General features: G+C 50.2%; 1 protein-coding gene across 2 annotated transcripts in view; it reads right to left on the bottom strand.

Moving 5' to 3' along the window:
• The window catches only part of LOC143807280 (WD repeat-containing protein 88-like), a 180,638-nt gene that overhangs the window by 164,174 nt on the left and 2,101 nt on the right, over positions 1-14,363 (bottom strand). The gene's annotated exons all lie outside the window — the stretch shown is intronic.

Below are 14,363 nucleotides of genomic sequence, written 5' to 3'. Positions count from 1 at the left end.
GTCCCAAAACTTCGAGGGGATCCTGATAGAATTCAAAAGATGCAAACCCATTCCAAGATCCCGACTTGGGCAGTCCCTGAGCACCAGAGGCCTCTGGAAATGGGTCAACAGAGTCCTACTGTCAAGGAGTTTCCTTGGCAGAGTCCTGATCTCCCACATTCCCAGACCCCACCGACGAATTACCTTCAGAACCAAGGTAGCGTAAGCCGGAAGATGTCCATGCGGTGTGCGAAGATCCTTCACTTGCCCTCCTGTCTCCCATTCCTGGAAGAAAGGCTGAAACCATCCCCTACAGGAGAATACCCACGGAGGAGCCCTCTCTTTCCAGAGGTTTGCAATATTGATCTTAATGAAGGTATCCACAAGGAATACCACAGGGTTGACCATACCCAACCCTCCTAGTCTCCTCGTACGGTAAGTAACCTCCCTCTTGACCAGGTTCAGTCTATTCCCCCATAACAGTTGGAAGAACAAACTGTAGACCCGAGTCCAGAGAGATTCCGGCAAGATGCACACACTGCCCCGATAAATCAGCAAAGGGAGCAGGTAAGTTTTGATCAGGTTTACCCTTTCCCTTAGGGTCAAAGACCAACCCTTCCATTGGTTCACCTTCTGAGTGGCGATCTCTAGCCTGCTGTCCCAATTTTGTTTGGGGTAATCCCCCTGGCCAAATTCGATGCCAAGGATTTTTGCAGAGATTTTGGGTCCTGGAAGGGTGTCCGGGAGATCAAAACCAGGATCTCCTCCTCCCAGCCAGAGACTCTCACACTTATCCCAGTTGATCTTGGACCCGGATGCCTCCGAGTAGCGATCTACCTCTGACATCAGCCACCCTGCCTCCTCGTGAGAGGAAACAAACACGGTGACATCATCGGCATACGCCACCACCCTCAGAGTGGCCTCCGGTGCTGCCTGGTCCATCCCGATCCCGGCCAACGGTCCACGCTCCACCCTCCTAACAAGAGGGTCAATCGCAAACACGTACAGCAGCGGGCTCAAGGGACAACCCTGGCGAACACCGGACCCAACCTCAAAAGAGCTGCCAATCCAATCGTTCACAAGCGGGAAACTCTCTGCCCTACTGTACAAGATCTTAAGCCAATCAACAAACCCCCCCCCCCCGGCAGGCCATATCTCAGAAGGACGGACCAGAGGTACTCGTGATTAACCCGATCAAACGCTTTTGCCTGGTCCAGTGACAGCATGTACCCGTTCCAGTGACCAGCCCTACCCTGCTCCATTGCCTCCCGGACACAGAGCACGGCACTAAATGTGCTGCGGCCTGGAACAGAGCAATGCTGGGCCTCCGAAAGGAGTCGGGGTGCAAATTTCACCAGCCGATTAAACAGCACCTTTGCCAGAACCTTCCTGTCTGCATTGAGAAGCGCTATGGGATGCCAATTCTCAATGCAAGACGGGTCCTTACCCTTTGACAAGATGATCAGAGCAGACCTCCTCATTGACTTCGGCAGAGTGCCCGAGGAAAGACACTCATTGAATACCTCAGTCAAGAGGGGAACCAAAACGTCCTTAAAGGTCTTATAGAATTCAGATGTTAAGCCATCTGGACCAGGCGATTTTTTTGTGGCAAGCCCTTCAATCGCCAACTGAACTTCCTCTTCCCTGATCATTTCTGTCAAACTGTCAAGAGAGGGGTCTACCCCTGGTTCGGGGACGGCTTCAGCCAGGAAAGCCGACATCTCATCACAATCAAGATCCCTCTTCCCCAAGAGGTGCGAGTAAAAGGATCTGACAACCTCCAGGATCCCTGATCTGGATCGCCTCAGGGACCCCGCAGTGTCGACCAGTCCTGTAACTACTTTACTATTCACTGACATCTTGCAGTTTCTGTAAGGGTCGGGCGAGCGGTACTTCCCGTAATCCCTCTCAAAAACCAAAGATGCGTGTCTATCGTACTGACACCTCATAAGCAAAGATTTCACTCTGGAGATCTCCTCGCGGCTACCTCCAGTTGAAACAAGATGTTCGAGTTTCCTCCTCAGAACCTGATACAGGCGGTACCTGCTCAGATTCCTGAGGCTTGAGAGCTGGCGGAAGAATCTCGCCACCCTTTCCTTGAACATCTCCCACCACTCTGACTTACTACTACAAAGATCCAGTAAGGGTACCTGGCTCTGAAGAAAATCCTCAAAGGACTGTCTTATCTCCGCTTCTTCCAAGAGAGACGAATTGAGCCTCCAAAAGCCTCTTCCCATCCGGAGGGTCTCTGTAACATTCAGAGAAAACAAAATTAAACAGTGGTCGGAGAACTCCACCTCAACAACAGACACTGCTGAAGAGACAGCTTCCTCCTTTAAATAAAACCTATCTATTCTGGACCTACAGTTACCTCTATGATAGGTGAACCCCTCGTGGCCTGGGGTGTGCCGAATGTGGACATCCACCAGGCGAGCCTCACTAGCTATACGATCAAGAGCGACGCTATCATAAGTCAGCTTGTCTCTGGAACCTCCTCTATCTCAGGGCCTCGTGACAGCATTGAAGTCCCCTCCAAAGACAACCTGCCGACTTTTAAAAAGGTAGGGCTTGATCCTGATAAAGAGACACTTCCGGTCCAACTTAGATTGGGGACCATAGATGTTGATGAGCCGGAGCTCTTGTCCCTTCATGAGGACATCTAAGATCAGGCACCTCCCCATTTCTAACTCAATAACCCGTCGGCATTCCACCGGTGCGGTAAAAAGGACCGCCACTCCGCTATACGGCTCGGCCGCAAGAGACCAATAGGAGGGCCCGAGTCTCCACTCCCTCTTAGCTTTAAACACATCTGCCATGTTTGGCAGCCTGGTCTCTTGCAAAAAGAAAATGTCAGCTTCAACCCGGCTGAGAAAATCAAAGGCCGCAAATCTAGCTGTATTTGACTTTATGCTGGCGACATTAATGGACGCCAGCGTCAACGGAGTGGGTTCCGCCATCATTGGTGATTGAGTTAGATGGCTTTCTTTTTCCCACTACCCTTATCCTCTGCCTCAGAGGAGGAATCCTTCCCCCTCTTTAATGACAATGAGGTATCCATTCCCATGTGTTTTTTATTTTTATCGTCCTCGTCTCCGGACTCTGGGCCAGTCCCTCCCTCCAAGGATCTTACATTCCCCGAAGAAGGAGACTCGACGTCCTCTGTGAGCCCCGCCGAAGCCAGAACCTCACCCTCAGCTTCCTCCTCAGAGGAAGAGATGTTTTCAAGGGCTTGGAACCGGTTAGAAAGACCAACCAGAGGGGAGTCGGTTTTTCCTTCCTTAGGTACCTTGGTCAGAGCGGGAGAAGATTTTTTATCTCCCTTCTTTCTCTTCTTTTTGGTGCCAAGCTTACGCTTTTCCTGTAGCCACTGCCTATTATCCTCATCCATACTTTCATAATGGGAGGACTCTGAGGCAGTGGCACTTTCCTCCCTGTGGATCCTCCTGACCTCCTCATCCAACTCATCATCCCTCGGAGCCTCAGCAGCAAGACTGGCATCCAGAACAGGGGCCGGCCCAGCAGCCCGAGGCTCGCCCAGCTCCCTATCCTGTCTGCGCTTGTCTAGACGCCTTAGCTGGGCAGGCGTCTTTTTATTGCTTTTCTTCCTTGGCCCCTCAGCTCCCTCACCCCTGCTAGTCCCTAACCCCTGCAGAATCAGCCTCACGGCTTTCTCCCACCGGGGTCACGACTGCGTTAGCGAAGGAGCGAGGACAATGGCTGAATGGGTGACCTAACTCACCACACAGGTGGCACCTAATCTCCACACAAGATGCAGCAAGATGGCCGATATCCCCACACAATGCACACTTCTGCACAGTGCAGTTTGCGCTGAAGTGTGTGGGGTCGCCACACTTGTGACAGAGCTTCGGTTGCCCCTGGTAGAAGACCAGGATACGATCCCTACCCAGGAAGGCAGATGATGGTATGTGGGCAACCGTACCACCTGAACGCTTAAGTTTTACCATAAACGTCCAGGCACCTGACCAGATACCAAACTCGTCACAGTTTTTCTTTGGCATTTCTACCACCTCTCCATACCGGCCAAGCCACGTCATGATGTCATAACAAGAAAGCGACTCGTTACAAGTCATCACGGTCACTTTCTTGACTTGGTTTTGGCGAGACACCACCTGAACGGCAAAGTCTCGCCAGCCAGGCTCATTTTTTGCCAACTCATAGTTCGACCAGAAGAGCTCAAGCCCCTCCGGCCGAACAAAGCTGACATCAAACTCAGGTGTGGAATAGATATGTATCAAGGCGTAGATGTCAATTGCCTTGAAGCCCATCTTCAGCAGGAGCTCCACAACCTTCGACCTTGGAGGACACGCATCACTGCCCCTCCACCGAAGACGGACCACATTCCTACGCACACTACCCGGCCCGGCTGTTGGGAGGGGCCACACTGTATCCCCCCCTCTTTGCTCTCGGAAGGCCCCGAGGCCATGCCTCTCTATCCAGAAGGATAGATCAACCTCTCGACCCTCTACCATTAGTGATCTCTCTCCCTTCTTTAGAGCCTCCAGGAGACGCCGTTGCAACATGCCGTCCCCAGAACCCGGAGACGAGGAGGACGCCCTATTTCCCCCGGAGGTGACAGCGGCAAAACTCCTGACAGGTGCTGCCACCACCGGGGGGGCAACCGGACCAGTGACCACATCCACACCAACAGCATCACCATTACCCACCTCCATAACCCCCTCACCCTCTACCAAACCAGCAACAACACCACTAGACAAAGACTTTTCCTTATCCATACCCACCACCACATTCACTCCTGCTGGACCAGTGACAACAGGGGGTGACACTTTGACCTCCGCATCATCAGGCACAAGGGGCTGAGTCTCCTCCACAGAACTGGAGGCGACCTCACCCCTGGTCTTACGTGTGCCCTCCGCATCATCAGATAATATTTTCTGCTGCTTTACTGCTGATACCAGGCGCCGCTGATCTTTCGCCGCTGTGGCGCGCCGCTGATCCTTCATATCAGCATCTTGTTGACCAGCAACACCAACACAGAACAGGACTTTAGTGGGAGGACCAGAACGCCCAGCCCCGGTAACCCCCTCACACTGCCCCCGCTTCTCAACTAAGTGATCAGCGGCAACAGTATTCAGGGGCACCGAGGCTACTGGAGCTGCCCCTGACACCGGGCTGCTCCCCCCTCCCACTGGGGAGCGCACCACAGTGTCGTGGCCTGATTTTTCGCCTGCCGCCGGGCCACCCTCACTGTCCAGCCTCTCGGCTGATGCACCTGCTACTACGTCCCCGCTACTACAAGCAGAGACGGAGCTCTGCGCCTCACTACCGTGCTTTGTAATCTCCCCATGCCTTTGCACCGGATCCACAGCAGAACCCGGGCTGGGCTGGGCAACGGGGCTTATACAGCGAGCTGACCCTTCAGCCGACTCAGGGGGTACAGGGAGGGGGGCATACACATAGCTTACCGCTTCCTGCAGCTTTGGCTTGGTGGTTTTCTTTGCCTTTTTTTTCTGGCCCCCAGGTGCCTCCTCTGGTAAATCATCACCAAGATGGAAGTTCTGAAGGCACACTGGGGACTCCAGGAGCTTGATCTCTGCCATTAGCGCCCCTCCCTGGCTGATGTTGTCACTGTCCTCCCCAGAGCCAGCAGAACTGCGACGAGATGTCATTGTCGCCTGTCCAGCAGGGAGCTCGCTGCACGTGGCCTGTGAGTGACTAAGCAGGCTGCCAGGTGGGGCTTTCTGCTGGTCATCCTCCTTCTCATCATCATCATCATCATCCACCTGGCTCTCAGGCTGCAGCCCCATCTGCCTTTGCTCTCTGTTATCAGCCATTTCTCTGAATCGGTCATCATTTATAAGCTTTTCTTTAAATGGTCCACTTTTTTCACGAATAAATGCTTTTCTTACCTCCAGGTCATTAATTTCAAGCTTCAGGATCTTTACCTCTGCCTGGAATTGCGTCTTCCTGGGTCTGGAGGCGCCTGCAGCTTTTTCGCTTGTGCAGCGCAGCTCCTCCCGGAGCCTTCTCAGGGTCTTACTCGCATCTTCGTACTCACGAAGGTGGCTCATGACCCGGGAGGCATAGGTGGACACAGACTCCCGGGGTCTCTGCAGCGCCCAACCCTCCTCAGTGAGGTCGGCCTCACCTCCGTGAGCACTCAGCTTTCCTTCGGAAGGACCGCTATCTTGCACGCTAGCAGGCTTCTCCTCCATGGAAGCCTTGCGGCTTCTCTGGGTCTCTGCAGACCTGGGGGGAGTAGGAGCCACATTGCTGCGACTCCTGGTGGAACGTCTCACCCCCGAATCCTCTGATGTGCAGGCTGGTTGCTGGTTCCTTCTGCCCCCCGCCAGCCTGGTCCGGGAAGCAGAAGCCTGGGACTTGGCTCCTTCACTCATCCCAGGAAACCCACTCCCTCCCTGGGTAAGAGAGAGAGCAGGTCCCCGGGTGGAGAGATGGTGGTTCTCAGGAGCTCAGGAGCTCAGGAGCACACAGCAGGTTCAGTGGCGACCACACCCACAATCAACACAGTGAGCAGCAGCTGAGCTGCACTCACTACTCTGCTGGTGCAGTCACTGTGTACATACATTACATTACTGATCCTGAGTTACATCCTGTATTATACTCCAGAGCTGCCCTCACTATTCTGCTGGTGCAGTCACTGTGTACATACATTACATTACTGATCCTGAGTAACATCCTGTATTATACTCCAGAGCTACCCTCACTATTCTACTGGTGCAGTCACTGTGTACATACATTACATTACTGATCCTGAGTTACATCCTGTATTATACCCCAGAGCTGCACTCACTATTCTGCTGGTGCAGTCACTGTGTACATACATTACTGATCCTAAGTTACATCCTGTATTATACTCCAGAGCTGCACTCACTATTCTGCTGGTGCAGTCACTGTGTACATACATTACATTACTGATCCTGAGTTACATCCTGTATTATACTCCAGAGCTGCACTCACTATTCTGCTGGTGCAGTCACTGTGTACATACATTACATTACTGATCCTGAATTACATCCTGTATTATACCCCAGAGCTGCATTCACTGTTCTGCTGGTGCAGTCACTTTGTACATACATTACTGATCCTGAGTTACATCCTGTATTATACGCCAGAGCTGCACTCACTATTCTGCTGGTGCAGTCACTGTGTACATATGCAGCGCCCCAGAGTCCTGGTCGTTGCAGTACTGATGCTCCGCCGCTAAGGGGGGCTATGGTACGTCTGATGGCACTGAAGGAGTCCACCTGACCAGGTATCACAGACACCAATACACTTCACAGTCTGGCCTCCAGGGGGAGCTAAGGGTGCTATGTATTAGGCCACTCCTCACAATCTGGTAAAACTGGGGGTTGGATAGGAAGTGAGAGAGAAGCTGACTGGGAATCGAACAGGCAACACCCTGTGGCAGGGGGTGTTGCGGGGAGAGACTCAGGGGGGTCCCTGTCAGGGGTGGGATCCTGACAGAGGCCTAGCGAACAGAGAAAACGTTACGGGACCGCGCCTGCACTAGATAGCGGCGGTGCCCTAAGAAAGGACAAGAAGCGAGGTATATTGTGCTGAGTGAGAAACGAGATCAACGCAACAAGGAGAAATACCAGTAGGAGTCGTGCTGTAAGACGAGGCAACATCCTACTGAGGCGCGTAGCCGGTGGCCGGAACGCCGAGGAAGTACTAGGCTCCAAGCAATACTTCAAACCTACGGCAGGACAGTCAGCTATAGGCGGGCTGTCTCACACAAATCACCTACGAAGACACAGGGGGCAACAATAGGAGAGGGGCGACACTAGGGTCCCGGAAGAGCTCCGAGCCTACCCGTCATACGGGTGCGTCCTAGCCATATCATCTGGGAGACGGAGAAGAACATCAGAATCGAGTTGTGAGGGAACACGAGAAACAGACACAACAGTTGTGGGGACTATCCCGTAAGCACAGCAGGGGAGGACCACAACACACAAGCGCTAGAAGGTAGGCACAGATTTCCACTTGCAAAGGGAACTCTGGAGGTGCCATCGGACCGGCCGGACTTGCGCAGCCTGGTTAACCGTATTCCGGACTGAGGATCCTGAAGCCTTCAGTAAAGAGGTAAAGAGACTGCAACCTGGTGTCCTCGTTATTTACTGTGGCCAGCACCGCACCGCACCACCACCACCATCCACACCTTTCATTGGGCGCCCCTCAGCAGGGTCACGGACCGGGTCTAGCCACCGTGACAACCCCAGAGCAGAGACTCAGAGGCCCGGTACCGGGTACCCCTCTGCCCTGCGGCAGTGGGGGCGCTACAACTTGGCGTCACGAACAGGATCTACTTAAGCCTGAAGAATCAGGTCATGTGTGCCTTGGAACTGTGATTTATTGTGCTTGGACTGTGACTTATTGCAAAGACTGTGCAGTGCCACTTGCCGCCAAAAAAACCGCCGCCATTACAGCGCTGAGGAGAGCGCAGGAGAAGAAGAGGGGCGTGGAGTAGGCGTGGACCAGCTGAAGAGCGCGAAAGACAATGGCCGCCCAGTCCAAACATTTTTGCATCTTGAGGACGTGTCCGTCAGCAGCCGAGGTCCGCCTTCTCATCCTCTTTGGAGAGTGGGGACCATGGAGATGGGGCCGCCCACGAAAGAGACCGCGGGAAAAAGACACTGGAGAGGAAGCAAAGATGGCGACGCCGGGAGTACCGCGTGGGGACGACCTGGCCCCGTATGAGGTTGCACCCCCCGACACAGCCCCAGATGCGCCATCGTTGCAGGGACTGGCCCTTACGGAGTTACCGACGGGCAGACCCAACTGGCCGCCGTCTGAGGAGTGTGTGGCCGCAGCCGAGGCCCGGCAGATAACACGCCGCAGGGAGGCCGACGCCCGTGTGACCGTTCGGCTGGGCCAGCCTACGGAAGTCCGTCTAACTCCGGTGTCCCCTGCTTTGCTTCCTCCATCCCGGCCGCGGCAGAGTGCGAGCTACAGGCACAGGGCCTGAGGATCCTGCCGGAGGCAGAACATCTGCGGCGCCTGATGACGGCGTGGAGGAATAGACCCCAACCTGCGGTCTAGATTGACCTGACGGATGCTGAGGAGATTCCCCCGTCACACTGGGGTGTCGTGGTGTTCTTCAACTCTCGGGAAGGACAGGGAGTCATACAAGAAATTGGAGAGCCACTGCGGGTCCGTGTGGATCGGGAAGAGGTGGAACCCTGCGGGGGAAGGTACAGTCACGACCTGGAGCCCGGAGACGCGGTAACTTACACCCGGTGGAGGAGGGAGGTTGGCTGGATAGCTCGGGGTGTCCAGCGGTGCGTCGCACTCCAAGCCGCTGCCGGGACGTCGGAGGACGAGCCTCCTGCAGGGAAGATGCCGCAACCTGCCCCCGCGGAACCCCAGGGAATCCAGGCCCGCTATGTAGCTACGGGTCGTGCTCACCCACGAGCGAGGAGGGTGTCCCGACGAGGAATCCTGTCGTTGCTGAATCCAGGACCGGTCCTTGTCACGCCACCACGACCCGTCTGCCAGGTGAGGCCCGGAAGGAGGCCGCCTCCTGTCCAGCCAGAAACTGAGTAAGCAAGAATGCTTCATCGCATGTAAATAGTTGATTGTTTATCTTTTTGTCCTTTTGCTGCTACAACCCGATCAGGGTTAACTCTTAAAGGGATCCCTTTGTTTACCCGGGATCCCTTCTTCTGCTTTTGTTTTGTTTTCTATTTTATCATTGTTGAAAGAACTGCTGGATCATGAACACTGCATGATTACAAACTCCTTGTAAATAGTTTGCACCTTCTTAAAGGTGCCCTCTACTGGTTTTATAAAAAGAAAGGACTCTTTGCGAAGAAACTGTTCCTGGAAGCAGTACCGGAGTCCTTGCTGCGTACGGACTTGCAGCTTGAGAAGTTGCACTACCTCATAGAGACTTGGTTCCTTCTTAAAGGGAACGTTCATCGATAGCACTTAAAGAATGATGATGCTTTAAAAGAAAGTACTAATAATGTTTACGCATAAAAAGTTATATATAGTCAGACAGTTGATAGTAAGAAATGTTTAATGATGTGTCAGAGAATGAGGACAGGAAGTGAACCCATACGGGGTTAGTTGGTGAGTCCTCTTTGGAGCCATATAGAGATGGCTCGGTGATCCTGAACTGAGAGATGGATGATACGTTCTATACTGTGTATAGTAGCAGAAAGGCAGTAGGCCCGGGCGGAAAGGGGCGGTCCTGCAACAGAACGAGAGGCAGTAGGCCTGGGGCAGATAGATAGGCGGTCCTGCAGATGTAAAGATGGAAAATGAAGGAAAAGTTGATTAGCCTTATAGTGTTTTATAAGAAGGTCTTTAGTGGATTCAGCGTGTACGTCTTTAAAGGCAACGTTAAATTATTGTTCAAAAATTTGCACTTAGTAGAATACCCGGTTGGGTAAGAAAAAGTTATTTATAGTATGTTATTTAAAGTATTTAACCATGTTTGTAACGTTCAAGTGTCCTCACCTCCCATAAAGGGAAGCTCTGTTCAAACTTACTTATTGTTATTGCATTTAAAAAAATTGTATGTCTTTTTGCTGACATGTATTGTTGTTTTCTTCCCAGTCCAGAAGTACTGGATTTAACCGGGGGGGGAGTGCAGCGCCCCAGAGTCCTGGTCGTTGCAGTACTGATGCTCCGCCGCTAAGGGGGGCTATGGTACGTCTGATGGCACTGAAGGAGTCCACCTGACCAGGTATCACATACACCAATACACTTCACAGTCTGGCCTCCAGGGGGAGCTAAGGGTGCTATGTATTAGGCCACTCCTCACAATCTGGTAAAACTGGGGGTTGGATAGGAAGTGAGAGAGAAGCTGACTGGGAATCGAACAGGCAACACCCTGTGGCAGGGGGTGTTGCGGGGAGAGACTCAGGGGGGTCCCTGTCAGGGGTGGGATCCTGACAGAGGCCTAGTGAACAGAGAAAACGTTACGGGACCGCGCCTGCACTAGATAGCGGCGGTGCCCTAAGAAAGGACAAGAAGCGAGGTATATTGTGCTGAGTGAGAAACGAGATCAACGCAACAAGGAGAAATACCAGTAGGAGTCGTGCTGTAAGACGAGGCAACATCCTACTGAGGCGCCTAGCCGGTGGCCGGAACGCCGAGGAAGTACTATGCTCCAAGCAATACTTCAAACCTACGGCAGGACAGTCAGCTATAGGCGGGCTGTCTCACACAAATCACCTACGAAGACACAGGGGGCAACAATAGGAGAGGGGCGACACTAGGGTCCCGGAAGAGCTCCGAGCCTACCCGTCATACGGGTGCGTCCTAGCCATATCATCTGGGGGACGGAGAAGAACATCAGAATCGAGTTGTGAGGGAACACGAGAAACAGACACAACAGTTGTGGGGACTATCCCGTAAGCACAGCAGGGGAGGACCACAACACACAAGCGCTAGAAGGTAGGCACAGATTTCCACTTGCAAAGGGAACTCTGGAGGTGCCATCGGACCGGCCGGACTTGCGCAGCCTGGTTAACCGTATTCCGGACTGAGGATCCTGAAGCCTTCAGTAAAGAGGTAAAGAGACTGCAACCTGGTGTCCTCGTTATTTACTGTGGCCAGCACCGCACCGCACCGCACCACCACCACCATCCACACCTTTCATTGGGCGCCCCTCAGCAGGGTCACGGACCGGGTCTAGCCACCGTGACAACCCCAGAGCAGAGACTCAGAGGCCCGGTACCGGGTACCCCTCGGCCCTGCGGCAGTGGGGGCGCTACACATACATTACATTACTGATCCTGAGTTACATCCTGTATTATACTCCAGAGCTGCACTCACTATTCTGCTGGTGCAGTCACTGTGTACATGCATTACTGATGCTGAAATAACAAATTACATCCTGTATTTTTTAAACTTATGTTTTTTTACCTTTTAAGGGATTTATTTATCTACAATCATTGATTACACTGTATTTCTTTATTTTGCACATTTTTTTTAAATTAATTTTGCAGTATTGTTTTTGAGGGAGGAGTCAGAATATTACATAACACGAATACTCTCGGTTCCCACTGAATCTTTATATCATTGGGGACTGTTGGTGTTATAATTGGTTTTAAATGTGTTCATACCTTTACATTCTTTGTTCATAAAAAATATATATATTTTTTTGTTAACTTTTATATGTGCTCAGACAATATTTAATGTGGTTTTGTTCTTTTGGAGTAAATAGTGAGAAGCCAGTCCCATCGCAATCATTCGTTTAGGATTTGTGAAAGAAAACCTTAAAATACTGAAATATAAGTGAATTCTAAAACTGATTATAGTTATGCAAAAGTAAATTAAGTTGCACCAAAATACCCTATTGCCAGGCACGGATTGGTAAATGGAGAGGAGTTTGTATACCCATTCTAAATACTCGTTAGAAACGTATTCTACATTGTAATAATTGTTATGTAGAATGTTACTTTGTTTTATAAATAACCTCTGCTATTTATTTTTCTTTTTTAAATATTAATAAATGTATTTCTATAACATATTTTGAAGCACTTTACAATTAAGATGAATAGTACCCAATATTTGATACTTTGCAATTTGATACATTTATTGCACATATATATATATATATATATATATATATATATATATATATATATATATATATATATATATACAGTATATATATATATATATATATGTATATATATATATATACACTGTGTTCCAAATTATTATGCAAATTGGATTTAAGTGTCATAGAAATTTAATTGTTTTATTTTTCAAATAAACTCGTGGATGGTATTGTGTCTCAGGGCTCAATGGATCACTGAAATCAATCTTAAACACATGTGATAATTGGTTTTCCAGGTGATTCTAATTAAAGGAAAACTACTTAAAAATGATGTTCCACATTATTAAGCAGGTCACAGTTTTCAAGTAACATGGGAAAGAAAAAGGATCTCTCTGCTGCTGAAAAGCATCAAATAGTGCAATGCCTTGGTGAAGAGATGAAAACATTAGAAATTTCACGAAAACTTAAGCGTGATCATCGTACTGTTAAGAGATTTGTGGCTGTATCTGAGCACAAATGTGTTTGTGCTGATAAAGGCATAATAAGGAAGATTTCTGCCAAGCAAGTTCATCAGATTAAGAGAGCAGCTGCTAAAAAGCCATTACAAAGCAGCAAACAGATAATTGAAGCTGCTGGTGCCTCTGGAGTCCCTCGAACCTCAAGGTGTAGGCTCCTTCAAAGGCTTGCTGTGGTGCATAAACCTACTATTCGGCCACCCTTAAACAGTGTTCACAAGCAGAAACGGTTGTATTGGGCCCACACATACATGAAGACTAATTTCCAAACAGTTTTGTTTACTGATAAGTGTTGAGTAACCCTGGATGGTCCAGATGGATGGAGTAGTGGATGGTTGGTGGATGGCCACCATGTCCCAACAAGGCTGCAACGTCAGCAAGGAGGTGGAGGAGTCATGTTTTGGGCCAGAATCATGGAGAAACAGCTGGTGGGGCCCTTTAAGGTTCCTGAAGGTGTGAAAATGACCTCTGCAAAGTATATAGAGTTTCTGACTGACAACTTTCCTCCATGGTATAAAAAGCAGAAATGTGCCTTCAGGAGCAAAATCATCTTCATGTATGACAATGCCCCATCTCATGCTGCAAAGAATACCTCTGAGTCATTGGCTGATATGGGCATAAAAGGAGATAAACTCATGGTGTGGCCACCATCTTCCCCTGACCTCAACCCTATAGAGAACCTTTGGAGTATCATAAAGCAAAAGATCTATGAGGGTGGGAGGCAGTTCACATCAAAACAGCAGCTCTGGGAGGCTATTCCAACTTCATGCAAAGAAATACAAGCAGAAACTCTCCCAACACAATGGATGCAAGAATTGTTAAGGTGACATCAAAGAAGGGTTCCTATGTTCACATGTAACTTGGCCTGTTAGGAGGTTTTGGCGTTAAATTGCTTTTTTGTTCAGTGAATGTGACCTCCTAATGCTGCAAATTCCGCAAATGAGCATTTTCAGTTCTTTAAAACATATCAAATGTTTAGAAATCCTACTGTGCATAATAATGTGGAACAGTGCATTTTAAGTTTTTATTCATTTTAGAGATTATGCTGTTATCATTGGGAGGTTTCTTCAATAAAATTCGATGTATACTCTATCGGGTGATGACTTTTATTAGACTGACTGTCATTTGCACCAACCATTTAGGAAAATCCGATAAAAATGTCATTTGCATAATAATTTGGAACATAGTGTATATATGGAGAGGCTCCAGTCATAGGTCAGTGTCAGGATTTCCAGGTGATCTCAGTGCAGGGATAGAGGGGGTTGGCCAGTTCCCTAAGGGGCAGTACCCTGACTGATCAGTAGAGGGAGGCAGAGAGAGGTGAGCAGGTAGGGGGCATCTGATAGAGAAGG

This window comes from Ranitomeya variabilis, chromosome 2, assembly GCF_051348905.1.
Source record: "Ranitomeya variabilis isolate aRanVar5 chromosome 2, aRanVar5.hap1, whole genome shotgun sequence".
Lineage (NCBI taxonomy): Eukaryota > Metazoa > Chordata > Amphibia > Anura > Dendrobatidae > Ranitomeya > Ranitomeya variabilis.
This window is presented reverse-complemented; position numbering and strand designations above follow the sequence as displayed.